Genomic DNA, 13,463 nt, shown 5'->3' with positions numbered 1-13,463 from the left:
TCGTCGATTTCAACAATGAATACCTGCACAGGGGCTTACCGAAATATGACATGCATTCACATTTACATGAAAAGAGCAGCGTGATTGATTTGAAAGATGCATTATTTGATTCTTGGACGAAATTCTCAATTGGACTAACAAAAATATTTGCCCCTGTGTGAGCTTATTTTGCGAAACTTCGCAAATAAAAATTTTGCCCCAGTGTGGGCCCATTTGATTGCAAAAATTGGTTTGGATGCTTCTCCATTTATTTGCACAGGGTAAGCAATTGCTTTTCCTAACATGAAGAAAATTGAATGTCTTGCTTAAACTGATATAACACATTCCATGATGAATTTCTCAAAATAATGCCAAATTACGAAAGATTTCTTCCCCACTTTAGCATCAACGCTTTAGGTAATGGGTCACCATTTCTTGTTGGTTCATCTGTCAGGACCAATCAAGTGATCTGATTTTTGAGGGGGTTAAGGGAAATGAGAAGACGAGATTTGTTTGGTTCTTGTGCCCAAATTTGTAATTCCTTCAATGCCACATCTTAGTGAAAGCAAAGAGTTTGTCACCCTTATTTTTCAAGAAAACTTAGTCAACATACAAGCTTTCTAGGCATGCAACGTATGGGCAGAAGTGATAGCTAAACATGTGGAAACGGGTTATACCCTTATGATCACAAATGATTTGATGAATTTCTTATGAGCATGATCCTCACTTTGGATTGTCATGAAGGAATAAGTCAACGATGGACTTTATTGGCTTGTAATGTGGCTTGAAAACGATAGTTAAAGAATAAGACTTTCAAGGATATTGCACCATAGATCGCCTTTTTCCAAAAATTGCCCCTATTTTGAACTTAAAGATCTCAAACTTTGTTTGCATTTTTCTCATCATTCACCAAGGATTTCAGAGTCGATATATTTTTTTGCATTTATTTTTCTTGCTTCGCTTTTTGCCTCTCTTTTTTTTCGAGCTGATGGGTTTCCTCATACCCGAGTAATTCAGAAATACAGCTAAAATTTTCAGCATCAGAAATTTTCTCGACAAGGCCATTGCAAAGAACAGAAGTCAGGACTTTCGGCTTTTGTAATGGGGTCTGGTGGGGTGTTTAAAAAAGTTAAGGCTTGAAGGCAGATTTCAAGAACGGTTTGAAAAATCTGAGATCGCATTGTTGCACCAACCCTATTTTTAGGATTAAATCAGAATTTGCCAGAGCTTGTGCTCAATTGAGGCTTTTCCTCTTTCATTTTCTTTCTTCTTTTGATTTTTCGGCATTCTGCCATCTTTGAACTTTCACAAAATTTGCCCCAGTTTATTTTTAAACTGAGGTTCTCTTTTCTTCCTTTGCTTTTGATTTTGCGACTTTTCACTTTTTCACTTCTTGAAGTTTTTCCTTTCTTTTGCAAACTTGCCCCAGTGTGGGGTTTGCGATTCTCAGGGGTTGCCAAACGAAGTATTTTATTCTGAAGGCTCAAAAGGGATAACTAGGGATAGAATGCTTGATCGGAAAAAGAAGATGGCCTGACTTGTATTCCGTTCCTTACAATAACTCTGAAAGGAAACTTTCATTAATGGGAAATCTTTGGCATGTATCTGAATTAACTGACTGAGGAAGACCCTTGTTCATCCATATTTGTGAAACATAGGCGGTCCGTGCGGACAAATCTCTTCCTTTTCTTTTCCTTTTCTTTTTCTTTTTCTTTTTCTTTTTCTTTTTTTTTCTTTTTTCCAAAATTGAAACCCAAGTGGAAATTTCTCCAATTCGTGATTCCCTCTTTATTTTTGCTTTTACCCTTTTTCCTTTTTTCAAAATTCCCCAATCTCCTTCCCCAATGTGGGGTGCGATCATATGTGCATTCGAAAAGAACCACCAATTTTTTTTGCTCAAATGAGGATGCAAGGGATAAAACAGTGTTTAAGTTGTAGAAATGATGGCCAAAGCATCATTCTTACACTCCATGACAATCAACGTAATGCAATGCTCATTGAAAATCCATTCCCCCTTTTGATATTTAAAAATTTTTCATGTAGGATAGTAATCATCAAGGCGCTTATTTGAAACGAAATTATTCTTTTAAAGGCTCAAATGGGAGAGCAAATGATAAAGTGTGTATAGGTAGAGAAACGAATGTTCAAAGCATCATTCCAAATTTTCAAAACAAATAAGAATAATGCACATTTTTGCTTTCACTTAGATGTGAATTGAATCTGGTTAAACTAATGGGCATTTGCAAGCAAAAAGTTGCTCCAATTTGCAATTTATCAATCAATGTGACTGATTTTATTTTGGGGTTAAATGAAGTGGGCAAAATATGAATTGTACAGTGAAAGAGAAAAGGTATCTCATTGGATCTTTTGAGTGGCCTCTTTTATTTTTGAGCACTTTTATTGTACAGGTTGGATCACCAATCGAGTGTAAGGATTTTAGAAAGCTTACACTTGTGAATTTTCAGGCTGGAGGTTGAAAAATCTCAAATTGGGTCTTATTTCTCAAAATTCACCATGAAATCTCTAATGAGTAAGAATAAAGAATGAAATGTATATATACACAAGACAATAATTGTCCAAAAATTTTATTGCTGAAAACAATTTGAAACAAAATTTCTCGTTCAATTATGATACAAATGAGAAGAGAGAAACTTGTAAAGAGCTCCACATACACACTTTTTGTCTCCTTTTCTTTTTGGAACAAAATGTATTAACAAATCAAGTAAACAGAATTTTCCTTTGGCAAACAATTACAACATCTCTCAGATGCTTTAGCGTAGAGCTTCCAGATAGATCTTTTGTGTTTTCATTATAAGATCTGCCCAAGAATCAAATAACACTTGCGGTTTTCAAACCTTATTGGATTAAAATTATCATCAGATATAGAAGAATATTTTCGTCTTATTGACACATTTTTATGAATGCAGGGGAGGGGGAAAACAAAAGAAAAATACCCAGAGTTAGTAAACAAGAATATAAAACCGGTATGCATGTCCTATGGGGGGACCCTTTTTGTGCCAAGGGTAGGCCTAGCATGAAAATGCAATCCGCTAGAGTAGGCACCATACAATACCTGATGAATCCGATCAGTTGATTGGGTGAAAAAAAATGATTTGAAAAATTTGGCCTCCAATTGGAGTGAAAAGACACGTTTGTCCTAAAAATTAGGACAAAGTCCGAATGGATTGCTTGCCTTGATTGACACAAAAAATGACGTGTAAAAGAGATTGCAATGTTTAGACTAGGTCATTCAGTGAACCTTAGACCGAAACCCTAAGAGAGGGAAATCTGGTCAAATGCATAGGATGAAATTGATGGTTTATTCAAAAATTGACTAGATTACCTTAAGAAGGGTAAAATGGTCAAATGCATTGAATGAAATTTGATTATTTATTCAAAATCGAATGGATAACCCTAAAAAATGAATTAAATGAATCAAATGAACTAAATGAAATCAATTGATCAAACGCATTGAGTGAAATGATGATTTATTCAAAATCGACCGTATGACCCTAAAAAGGGTAAATTGGTCAAATGAATTGAATGAAATTGATGAATTGACCGAACGACCCTAGAAAGGGTAAATTGGTCAGATGAACTGAATGAAATTGATTTATTCAAAAATTGACCGAATCACCCTAAAAAAAGGGTAGATTGGACAAATGGACTAAATGAAAACTTGATTTATTCAAAATTGGTTCGATTGCCCTACCAATGGGTGAATTAGCCAAATGAATGAAATGGATATTGATAACTTATGCAAAAATCGACCAAATCACCCTAAAAGGGTAAATTGGTCCAATGAATTGATGACTTATCCAAAGATCGGCTGGATGACCCTAAAAAGGGTAAATTGGTCAAATGAATGAATTGGTTAAATGATGAATGAATTGACAAAATGGATTGGATAAAATGGATGATTTATTCAAAAATCGACCGAATCGCCTTCAAAAAGGGTAAAATGGTCAAATGCATTTATTCAAAATTGAATGGATAACCCTAAGAATGAATTAAACTAATCAAATGAATTGAATGAAGTCAATTGATCAAACAGATCGAGTGAAATGATGATTTGACCAACTCGCCCTAAAACTAGGCAAATCGGTCCAATGGATCGAATGATTGATTCAAAATTGACTAGATCACCCTAAAAAGGGTAAACTAGTCAAATGAAATCGGATGACTTATTCAAAATTGATTGAATTGACCTAAGAAATGAGTAAATTGGTCCAATGAATAAAATGGAGATTGATGATTTATGCAAAAATCGACCAAATCACCCTAAAAGGGTAAATTGGTCAAATGAATGGTTCATTCAAAATTAATTGACAAAACGGATCGACTGAATCGTTCGGCCATTGGTTGTTTCAAAAAATAGTCTATGAGCCTTCTAAAATCACGATTTGGCCCCAATTTATTAATTGTCTCAACGATAAGGAATTATTTGTGAATTTCTTCCAATTAACGTCCTTTACGCAAGGGAATTTTACCAATTTTGATAAAAAATGGCCAAAAAGTGATTCCTAGACGCTCATATCCTAATGTGCAAAAGTTGCTTTATTCTCTTTAAAAGGATCGGATCATTACCTTACCTTGTGCACTACCCCTTTGGATGGTACGAGAAAGGTAAACGTGCAGGTCTCATTGGATTATATATCCGAGACATGGGGTGGTTTATTTCTAAAATGGGATTCCCTATGTGGCATTCCCTTCAAAGGTAGATGCATGATGCCATTTTATTAAAGCAATGTAAATATGCAACAAATATGGCCTAAAGGGCATAAATAATGCATCGAGGGGAAGAGGTCTAAAATGAAATGTACTTATTAAAAATTAAGCATAATGACTGAAATTTAAACATGTGAGCTATCTAGTGGGTAAGTCACTAAAAGAGTGCCAAAGAAGCCTCTTATTGCTAAGGCACATGAATGCAAGCCAAGAAAACAAAAAGAATGGTTAGTGCAATTGATAGTACACATAACACATTAGGAGCAATTAAGAAAAGAAATACAATGAAAGCAATAAAAGGGATGGAACCCCTTCCCTCGTGCCTAATGTGCTTAAAAGAGGGTGAGGCTGACTCTAACCTAGGAAAATTCTAACATGGATGCATGAGGCTGGGGGCTCGCTAATGCAACTAGACTCGATAAGGTTAAAAAGGTCCCCAAGCCTTCAGACCTAAAGACCAAGGGTCATCACTCCCAAGGCCTTCGATCGGTGGCTCGAGTGATCCCTTAGGTAGCGCTATGGGCGCAGCGCACACCAGCCGCCTACCCAAGGCGATCGATCCTAATCCTACAAGGCGGTGTGGGATAGCGCCCACGAAAAATAAAATAAAATGGGATAACAATAAATAAACGTGCACGTATGAAGTGTTCCCTATTTTGAGGGAAGGGGTTGAGAACCACGCGAGGCTCTAAAGGTGACACACACCCCCCCCAAATGCAATGCATAGCGCGAAATCATACATAAATAAATCATCCATCCATCCAAACAATCGTAGGCGAATGTGTGAGGAAGTGAGTTGATACGCGAAATGCAAAAATCCTAAAAAAAAAGAAAAGATGCAATCCTAAACATCCAATGTGATAAATGAAAGGTTAAAAGAAGAAAAGAATTGACTAAATCGATTGCTCGGACTCTCAAGTCCCCAGTGGAGTCGCCAAACTGTCGCGCCCCATTTTTTGATAAATAAATAAAATGATTTAAAAAATGTATTTTGTGATTGGAAAATGAATTGTGATTTAAAAGAAAGATGGGTCTAAATGGGACTTTTGAAAATGCGACGATTTGACCCAAGAAAAATAGTTCAAAAAGGGTTTTTTATATGAAAAATGGAGTCGCCACTTGGTATAGAGTTAGGGTGTACCAAGTCACCCAAAAAGTGAATTTTTAAGGAAAAAAGTAAGAAACCCTTTTGAACGACTCCTAGTCCACGCAAACAAAGAAAAAGGTTCGGGAGTCACATTTGACGAAGGGGAAGGCAAGGATAAAAATCCAAGGCACCCCTTCGACCTAGCCAAGGCTAGTTGCGTTGATTTAATCAAAGATTTTCTTGTTTTAACCAAAGAATTTATTACATCTGGATGCACTACATGAATGCAAACCCTAGACCTAGGGGTATTGGGGGAAATTTCTCTTCAAAGGTTGAGTGGTGCCAATCACATTAATTGTGAAGCCCAATGACGATCCTTTGAAGAAGTCACGAATAATGCGAGTGCGATGCAAATGAATGGAATGCATGTATGCAATGTGAGGACATGAGTTTGAAAAAAAAGTAATAAAAGGCAATAATATGTAAGTGAAAATGTGCACGTGAGTGGGCAAGGTGCGGTGTGTGAAATGATAATATGAAGTACATGTGTGCAAGTGATGATAAAAGTGTTCGTGTGTAAGTGAAGGGATAAAAGGTGTACGTGTGCAAATGAAGGGATAAAAGGTGTACGTGTGCAAATGGAGGGATAAAATGAAAGTGTAATGATAGAGTGGATTTAGAATGCATGAGCCTAGGGAATGCACGCATATTGGGTACGGGGAGACCTAAATCGTGACTCAATTTACCCTTTTGTAGAGGGAATACAAGCGTGCTAAGGCTTAGAAAAAGCCACACTCGTCTATATCCCATATTTAAGGGGACACTCAAGCAAAATGAACCCTATAGCTAGTATGGGATGCAAAACCTAAAATGAGAGGAAAAGGGGTTCGAGGATCATGCCAAATGATAAAACTAAGGAAAATGCGTGATATGCGGTGAACAAGCAAATGATGTATTAACGAGGGAAAAACCCTAAGGGTCTAGCGTTGGACTAGCCCATTCTATGAATTCCGACTAGCGTTGGACTAGTGGAAACGATAAAAGAAGCCACAACTAGCGTTGGACTAGTGTGGTGACGTACATTCATCCATTCCATTCATCCACACTATGGAAAGCAAGTAGATATACCAAATACTCATAAACACGTAGCACGTAACATTTAGCATGCTCGACTAGATGCAAAATCCTAATAAAGCATTTAACATATAACACATAAGCATGCAACCATTACATTTGCTAACTAAAACAAAAGGGAAAGGGAAAATGGACCAAATTACTTGCTACGCCCTATCTATTACAAGCCAAGAGGTGTACACATACCCCATTAAAAAGAATAATTTAATAAAAGCAAGAATAAATGAAGTAATGGAACTAAAGAATGGTAATGAAAGCCAATTAGGCATGCGATTCACACTTAGCACATTGGATCACATAGGAGAGACAAAAGGGATAAAAGAAATTATACCTCCCTTGAAATGAAGCTCTAATGGAGTGAAATCAACTTATTTACCCTCCAAAATAATAAAGGAGTCAAGGTGCCAATTTATTTGACAAATAATCACAAAGGATAAAAATAAACATGAATTTGAATCAATTAAATCATGTCAACAACCCACATTTAAGAAGTCAAAAGAAGAAAGGACTTGATTGCAAAAATTAATAAAGTCTTGGGGTCAAAATTAAAGAAAAATAAAGTTGAGGGGCCTATTTGCAATTAAATTAAGTACCGAATTGAAAGAGGTTGAAAAAAAATCTAGGGCCACAGCAGTTAAGGAGAAATTCAGGGATTGATTTGCAAAAACATTTTCTGGTTTCCTAATGGATCAGGCCACTTGGGCCTTTTTCTTCATTGGTTTGGGCCTGAGACCCTCCTAGCCCAATCGAAACTTAAAGCACAGGAAATGGGCCAGTCCACCATTTTGGCCCAAAACTAGCCAACCAAACAGGTGGACTTCTCCCTTTTAGCCCAGACCACAGCCCAAAAAAATAATAAACTAAACCCAAATCAAAATAGATAAACTCCCTGTCAAAACCCAATCCGAAAGTGTTAGATATCAATCTTCTAAGCCAAAAAAATTCAACAAAATAAACTAAAACACTTCCTTAGGCCCAAACAAAAAATAACCTCTTAGCCCAAACACTTATTTCATTAAACCCAACAAGATAAACAAATCAACAAAATTATTAAGCCACAATTGTGACCCACAATCAAGAATTAATCTATCCACAAAGTCACATAAAATACGCGAACATAGGATTAAACTTAGAAAGACAAAATTAGTTCGATTATTCCAAGTTTTGGGCCATAACAGAATAGGGGAAAACTTGAGGGGTTCAAATGCAATTTTTGACAAGCTTTTCATGCATGCTCTTCGGAAATTTCATACGAGACTTCAGGCAAACCATCGAAACTATCATTTCATACCACTTATCAACTGAACCATAAAAGATTAAAATGAGGACAAATGAAGAACAAATGGCAGACAAATGCAGCAACAGAAAAACAAAAACCAGCAACCAATCTCTTCGCAACATTTCTTCATTCAATTTAGATGCATTCAGGCCAAACAACCAAAGAAAGTCCTAATTGATTTGATAACTAGACACCAAGTGCAGGAACTTGGGACAAACGGGAGAAGATAGAACAAGACTGCTGAACACAACATGCAACAGAGCAACGTTAACATTCGTAACAACTTTGAACCCACAGATCTTCAAGAAAACAAATCCAAATCATAATATGAACAAAAACCTGAACACCACAGACATGATTCGTGTCTTCTTAGTTTGAGGCTAATGACTCTTCTAAACATAGCTTTGACAACATATATGTTCATGGCATTCCAGTCAAGTAACGAGCTAAGCAAGAACATTAAGCATCGCAATTTCAACAACTCAAGAAAAGGTTATTTGTCCGTACTGCTGCAACAATTACAGTGGCCTTTCATGAAGTTTTTCTTATCAGATTCCCACATCATACAAATCGTTTTCCAAACTAATGAAAATCATCCTAACTACCAGCCCCGGAATCATCAAAAAAAAAACAAAACACAGAAAATCAGCCCAAATCTCCGCAAGCATCATGTGTTTCCTGATTCTTGAATGACCCAACAGAAGAAGAAAAAGAAAAAATTGCCCCAAGCCAAAACACGAAAAAAAAAAATAATGCCTTGAGAGTTTGAATGAAACTGAAATTCAAAAGAGAAGACAGCTTACTTTCATGAGAAACCCACAAGTATTTCCCCCTCCCAACCTTAATTCGAATTCATGCGATGGGAAACAAAAGGAACGGAAAAATTGCAAGGCAGCAATGCATCAAAAATTCTTAAACTTGGGGAAGGGAATTGGCCGACTTAGCCTCTATTTCTTCACACGAAAATGCAAACAAAATTTTCCAACAAGAATTTCAGCCAAAACATTTCGTCGAACAGGTTGTGAGCATTAAAATTTTCATCAAATTTTGCTCAATTGAAGTCATAATCAACCCAGAAATTGCACAGGAAATCAAGATTTCAGCCCAAATTAAACCCATACATCATGTGTATTCAGAAATTAAAACCAATTAACAGGAAAATTGCACAAAAAAAAAAATGACGGCAGACCCATTTCAAAGCTTTACAAGAATTGAAATTTAAAAGGGAAAACAAATAGCTTACCGTGCTCCCGCTTGGTGATGATGGCAGACAGCAGTGGCAGTGGCAGTGGCAGTGGAGTGGTGGTGCCGGCATCTTTTCCTCCCTGAAGCCTTCTCTCCAGATTTTCCCCGAAGCTGCCGTCCCCTCTGTTTTTATTCCTCGGCAGCCCCTCTGTTTCATTTCTTTTTCTCTGCGTAGCCGAAGCCTTCACTCCCTCTCGGCTTTTTTCCAGTTAAGTCTCCTCTTTTTTTTCTTTTTTTTTTTTTTGTTGCTCTTTCTGATTTCCCTTTCTCTGTTTTTTCCCTTCCGCGGCCCTTTCTCCAAAACTCAGCCGCCCCCCGGACCTCTGTTGCCCTCTGGTTTCGTTTCTCCCTTTTCTTTCTATTTTAGCCGAAGCCCCTTTCAGTTCTCTCTATCTTTTTTTTCAATTCTCAAAACCCCCCTTCTAAGCTAAACAAGTGTCCTCCTAAATGTTGTGTTGTCAATTAAACAAAAGGGACACTTGTCCCATGATTGTTTTGTACACTTGTTCAACATGCACACTTCCACCTATTTTTTGTCATTTTCATTCCTTTTCTTTCATTTTTCATTTTTCATCATTTTTCACTTTTTCTTCTTTTTCCTTTTTATTTTCATTTTCAAGAAATTCTATGCTAAAAACTTAAAAATAATAATAACACAAAAAACTAAAAAACAAAAAAGTGAAAAAAAACGAGCACAGACTAAAAAATAATTAGTAAATGAAATTACACCAAAATTTGGTGTCTACACACAGCTCATTGACAATCAAAGAAACTCAACCAAGGCTTCAACATCCCAGCTTTAAAGTAAGCAATACAATCCATAACTTCGACACCTCAACTGACAAGAAAACTTAGAAAGAAATCATGCAAATTCAATGCAAACAACTTTCACAACTTCAAAACCATTCTTATGCAACTTCTTTATCCATTTCAGATGCACTCACATGAACAGACCAAGAAGAGCTGACTGATTTACTAACTAAAACAGAAAGTACCGGAGCTTAGCCGAAAAGGAAAAAGAAAAACAAACAGATAGAACAAGACTATCGAACGCAGCATGCATCCTAACAAAGACTTTCGGCAGGCTGATATCCATTTTCCAGCAACCAAAGAAAGGAAGAGCTTGTGAGGCCCCAGTTCGCTCTACGTTGATATATTCATTAATTGGGCGGTAACGTTTGGTTTTGGGAGTATTTCGAAAACCCTAAGTAGGGATTAAGATTTAAACCCTAAGTTCCGGTTAAGATTGAAAACCCGTTTTTTTCTACATTTTCTTTATTAGAAAATTCCTCAGATAATTTTTATGAGTAAATATAGTTTTTAGATGATTTTTCTAGTATTGGTTAGATTTTGAGAAATTAAGAACGTATATCGGACGTGGGACCCACTAGTGCGAAAAGTTCGGAAAAATTCGGCCAATTAGGTTAAATTCAGGATACTGTGTAAAATTTATCGGGTGTTAAGAGATAAGTAGAGAGTGAGATATGATTGATGTGAGAGAGAAAAGAAAGGATAGGAATGCATTAATGGTGGTGACAAGTGTCACCATTTCATTGGAGAAGACTTAAGAATTACTATTCACTTTCTTGACTTTTTTGACCAAAAGATTAAATATCCAAAAATTGCTCAAAAATCACCATTTTCTTCCTTGTGTTGGCCGGCCCTTTCTCTCTCAAAGAAGAAGGAAATTCTTCAACTTTCAAGCTTCCAATTGGACCAAAATCCACCAAATCAAGAGTTTAAGTTAGTTTTACTCCATACAATCTTTCCTTTTGGTGATATTGGTTGGTTTATTGAAGCTTTTTGGAAGAGCTAAGGTGTCCATCATCTTCCTCTCTCTTGTTATTAGGTGAGTGATGCTTCAATCTTTCCCCTATACTTAATGATGGTTTTTTTGTGCTTAATGGTGGCTTGAGTGATGGAATATATGATTTATTTCTTGATTTGAAGAGTTTTGGTGAAGTTTTTATTTTATTGGGAATTTTTCTGGTTTAATATGAATGGGATGTTGTGGCCTTGTATGATGAATGGTAATGGACTATAATGACTCTAGTGGGTGTGAATTGTGGATAAATGCAACCAATTATGGATTTGGATTGGAAAATGAAAAGCTAGGGTTCATAAAACCCCAATTCTGTCCGGTTTTGGATCATAGGGTTAGAGGCCGAATTTAACTTTGCTCAAAACATGAAAGTTGTAGGTATTTATGTGTTTGAGGTGCCTGTAAAATTTCAGGTCATTTGGATTAATGTAGAATGAGATATGACGAAATTACTGTAGCTGTTCTGCTTTGGACAGAATGCGAAAACTGTACTGGTAATTGGCCATTTTGACTGGAATTGGTTTGGATTTGGATGTTGGTGTCTTCTGATGAAATGTAGCTGGACGTCTTAGCTAACTTATGCCTTTGGAATTTCGGCATTTGGACTTGTATGGACTGAGATATACCGATTACAGTTTTCTGTGTTTTGCAAACCTGTTTTGGTAATTCTGGTTTCGTATTTTGCATATTTGACCTAGTTGTGCTAGGATTTGGACTGAGTGGCCTTCTACATTGTTGTACCCCTGTTTCTTAGCTTCGAAACGGTGGGTCTTACACCCCCATCCGATAACCGTAGTGAATTTGGTGCCATTACCGCATATTGAGGTCAAATACGGTTTGTGATTCTGGTACGTTTTTGGAAAGTTTATGTCTGGAACTTTGGCTTCACATTTGACTGAGTTACAAGCTGTTTGGGCTTCCGACCAAAACACCAAACTTATAGCCCTATACCAGAGCTTTCTAACACCCTTGGAATTTCATGAATCGGATTTATAAAACCTGAGATATAGCCGAGCAAACAAGGCCTGCCCGTGAAAATGACCAGAAATCTGTTTTGGTCCTGATGACCAATTTCTGTTCCGAATTTGGATTGCCGACCTTCATGAAAGTTGTTCCATTTGGAATGAACTATCTAACTGCCAATTTTCAGCTCTTTTGACCATGTGTAGCATAGAAAACAGTTCGCACTCAAAACTGACCATTTGTGCATTGGCCAGATTTCGTAAGTGATTGTGTTTGGTTCATTTGGGACTGAAGCCTCCAGTTTCAGTTCTGGATGTCTTCATAACAGTTGTTGTTCATCCTTTAAGCTTCGATTTGGCATCTCATCCGCCTTAATCCGATATTCGTAGCTCAACTTATGGGTGAACTAGAAATGAGTATCAAATCTGCCGTTTCCGTTTCCGTCTGTCATATTTACGTGCGCGCGTGTTGTTTTGCCGTTTTGCTTGTTTTGGGCATGTTAGTGGCCGTTTGTGATAAAATCTTCTATTTCAGACAGCGGTGAGTTAGGCGGAGCCGGTGGGGCCCACTACTAGCGAACGCGCGAAGCGATTTTGCTTTCGTACTACTTTTGGTATTTTGAGTAAGTATTCAGGCCAGTTTGGTGTGTTTTCTTTGCTATGTGTTTGAGATATGTGAAAAGGGCACTTAGGCGAGGGTGTACTTTATCGCACTCGACCTAAACCCTAATTTGAATGTATAATTGTACTTGGCATATGTATATGAACCTTTTGGAACCAAAACCCTTGAGCTTGTGGCTCGGGGCGACTTTCGAATAAAGTTTGTGAAGTTTGCAAAGTTTGTGATTTTGAATAATTTTGTGAAGTTTGTGAGTTTGGGGCGAACTCTTGACCTGGTTGGACTATTCGAGCCGGTTAGGGCTTGGTCGAAGGCAGTCCAACTTAGTCTGAGGTCACCAAGTTTGTAGGTTCATGTTATGAACCAATTTTGTGAATCCGGTTCACCGAGAAGGTGACCAAGTTTGTGACCCGAGCTTGTGACTCAAGCTCAAGTTTGTGATTTCGTTCGCCCGGGCAAGTTTGTGAGGTGACAGGCCAGTGAGGGTGATAAGGTGTCGGTGGGTGTACAAGTGAAGTTCTACGGACTATTATTTGCAGTCGACGGAGTGTCGGCAGGAGATCACGCATGGCACATGAGTTGGCTTTGGAGCCACCTGTATCCTTATT

This window comes from Coffea arabica, chromosome 5c (genome assembly GCF_036785885.1).
Source record: "Coffea arabica cultivar ET-39 chromosome 5c, Coffea Arabica ET-39 HiFi, whole genome shotgun sequence".
NCBI classification, from domain to species: Eukaryota; Viridiplantae; Streptophyta; class Magnoliopsida; order Gentianales; family Rubiaceae; genus Coffea; species Coffea arabica.
This window is presented reverse-complemented; position numbering follows the sequence as displayed.